This window comes from Halichoeres trimaculatus, unplaced genomic scaffold, assembly GCF_033239565.1.
Source record: "Halichoeres trimaculatus isolate MK-OKI-2021-1 unplaced genomic scaffold, fHalTri1.1 fHalTri1_scaffold_8, whole genome shotgun sequence".
NCBI classification, from domain to species: Eukaryota; Metazoa; Chordata; class Actinopteri; order Labriformes; family Labridae; genus Halichoeres; species Halichoeres trimaculatus.
The window spans coordinates 28596737-28599998 of NW_027437186.1; positions in this window are offsets into that span (position 1 = coordinate 28596737).

Below are 3262 nucleotides of genomic sequence, written 5' to 3' on the forward strand. Positions count from 1 at the left end.
AATCATTGGCAGAGAAACAGGTTTTGGTTGTAATAGTTTACCCTCCATCTCTCCTCATTCAATGAAAAATCCTGTCAAAGTTCATCTTTTCACACAGAAAGGGCACAAATAAATTATGAAAGGATGTAACGTGCAATAGGTGACACATTTATACAGTGTTGAAAAACGAGTTCTGTGCTGTGTATTATTGTCACAGACTCAAACTAAAAGGAGTGTCTGTCAGAGCTTAGTGGTGCATTAATCTTTATATCAGATGTGTGGAATGACAGAAGGAGTGGCTCTAAAGCTTTAAGTGGTACAGAGGTAAAATCTTCCAAGACCAGGGTCATGTGATCATATGTTGTGAGTACACAGCTCCTTAAGGCAGCTGCCTCATTTTGCATCTGAAGGACAGAAACCTCTCTTGTATAGTTTCAAGAACATACGTCCCAGCAAGACTAATATCAACACAGTGTGTTTGTCTACATCACTGTCTTCATGCTCATGAAGTGAAATGATGCAGGACCATGAAAGAGGGAATTTATCCACCTTCCAACCTTTTGTTTGTCTACTTTGCAATTTTCTTAGATTAAAAATAAACATGTGATTCACAACAAAACACAAAAAGTGAGGTCAGAAACATGTATGTGGCATTACCTTTGATTTACATAAACTAAAACTATTAGTTTCAACATTTCTATTAACATTTGTTCTTTTAGCCTATGTCCGTCAGTCAGATCCAAACCTTTATCAAACTAGTTTAAAATAACAGGTTTTAGCTGCAGGTTTGATAATGAACAGACTTAGCCAAACTTACCTCAAATCCTTTGAATTCCCAGCAGCCAGAGTGACAGGAAAAAGGGGCATGGGTCATCTAAAAGAGATAATTTAGACAAATCATCCTATGACTTGAGAAGGTTTTTAGTTTTTAACTTCACAAACAGCAGCAGAAACTAAAAATTAACTCCTTGAACAGTAGTTTGCACAAGAAGGGGGCAAAGGCTGTCCTCTCTTGTTGCCCAGTTGTTGAAAAATGCATGCTGAAGTGCCCACTTTGGAGCCAAAACACACACCAAAGTGCCCATTTGGTTGGCAAAACACATTAAACTGCCCCCCCCTGGCCAGTTAAAACATGATAAACTGCCCTCTTGGGTGGCAAAAACATGTGTTCAAATGCCTTCGAAAACACAGGACTTGGCCTATTGCCCTGTTACAGTGGTGAGAATGTGTTGTTTTTTCACCCCTGCCCTTCATAAAGTCTGTGCATGCCACTGTTCTTGAATGCTGCGCCATTTCAGATGTGTTTTAACTTAAAACACTGATTTGCAGAATATCATGAAGCTGATCATTTAAAGTATTTGTGGGAGGTTTTTAACAACTGTGGCACCCTGATGACCCACAATGCATGCAAGACAATTAGTTCAAAGACCCACACTTTCTACTTAATGATTCAGACCCAGTGCAAGGGGGTGGATGTCAGATCAGACCAGATGGATGCACAAATTTTAACCACAAATTTTAACAGTAAGCAGCTCATTTTGTGCAGCGAAAGACCAGCAAAGAGGTGAGGTGTCCATCTTTCCCCACAGGGGGGCGCCACAGCCAGCTGAAACAGAGAGTTCTTCATTTTGTGAGTGTGAAATTGAAACATCTTACTGTTTTCTTAAAATAGAACCACCAACATCTGATCTTGTAAGAATAACTTCGACCATCTATTTTAACCTGTGTGGGCTCCTGTAGACCTCTGACAACAAGAAGTTAGCAGATCCTGTAACTCGTGAGATGGTTGTCCAGCACTTTCCACAGAAACTCATTTGGCTTGAGATGTGAGGAGATGGTAAGATTTTGCCTCGAGGCAACAACTTCAATTTTGGCCTTTTACACTCACCCAACATATCCCAGCTGTCATTAAATACTTTTGATAAAGAGACAAGACCATAAGGAACCAATAGTGTTTGAATTTTTTATATGACGCTTTGGAGGTCATGCAGAATCCCTTTTCTCAGACTTTCTGGCAAGAACCAATTCGGCTAATTGGTTCCTCAAAGTGTTTGACTTTTTCAATAAGGCCTCTCTCAGGCTATAAAAATTGTAATCATACAAATGGACAAGGAAAGCTTTATTTATTTAGTTAATTATTTTGTTTTGAAAAAGGCCATGTTATTATTATTATTACTATTATTATTTTTTGATTAGCAGAATCTGAATTTTAAAAAAAATCTTTTTAGATTATGTTTAATACCTCCACCAAGGAGATAATGTTTTTGGGAAAGTTTGCCTGTTGGTCTGTGAACAACATAACTCAAAAATTAACAAACGGATCTTTATAAAATTTTCAGGAAATGATAAAAATGGTATAAGGAAGAAGTGATAACATTTTGGAGATGATCTTGATCACGGTCTGGATTGAGGAATTTTTTTTAGAGGATTCTTTATCTTGGTGAGACAAGGCAGTTTTCACCATATGTGTCTATAACTCCACGATAAATGGTCGGATTGCTTTGCAAAACAATACAAGACAAGTTCATGATGGCTTCTGACAGATGTAAAAGTAGGATGCAGATCTTGGCAATTTTCTGGATACTGAGATCCAGACTATGAAATATGTACTGGGTCATCATAATTTTCAACACTGTCAGGTAACAAATTATCGCTCAAACCTGCAACTAACACCAAATGTTAGCAGTCTGCTAAAAGGGAGTATAACATTCAAGTAGGACTTAAGTGTTGAGTGAGAATCACAATATGCTTGGAGGAGGTCTGCGCTCTCTGGGTGCTTTTCTATTTTGATTGATTTTAGGACAAAGGCAAAAAAAAACACTCAATACATTTTTTGCCAAATGGAATCATGAAGCTTACCATAGAGGGTTAACTCCATCACTTTCTACCATCACTCTGTGGTCCAGCTCTGATATACTTGTTTTAGGCGCTCTCAGAAGAAGGCAGGGATTAGCATGGCCTCAGGTTTCAGCTGCAGTTTGAAATCCAGTGTCTCTTCTGTTGGGCTAGACAACATGCAATCCAAGAAATTTGATCAACAACTGCAGTTTTAGAGATTCTCTGATGCATAAAGCAGTTCACCGTCATCCTTACCTGACCAACTGTTCCCACACAATGTTTACGTTCCGCTCTCTCATATCCTTAACCCCTTCAGGCGTCATTAAACATAATAAATGTTAATCACTTCATCACCAGTCAGAGGTCATCGTCTGGCTGATGGATGTATTAATATGTTGGTTTTGTAAGAAAAAAAAAACACACAACAGGATTAAAAAAACGATTG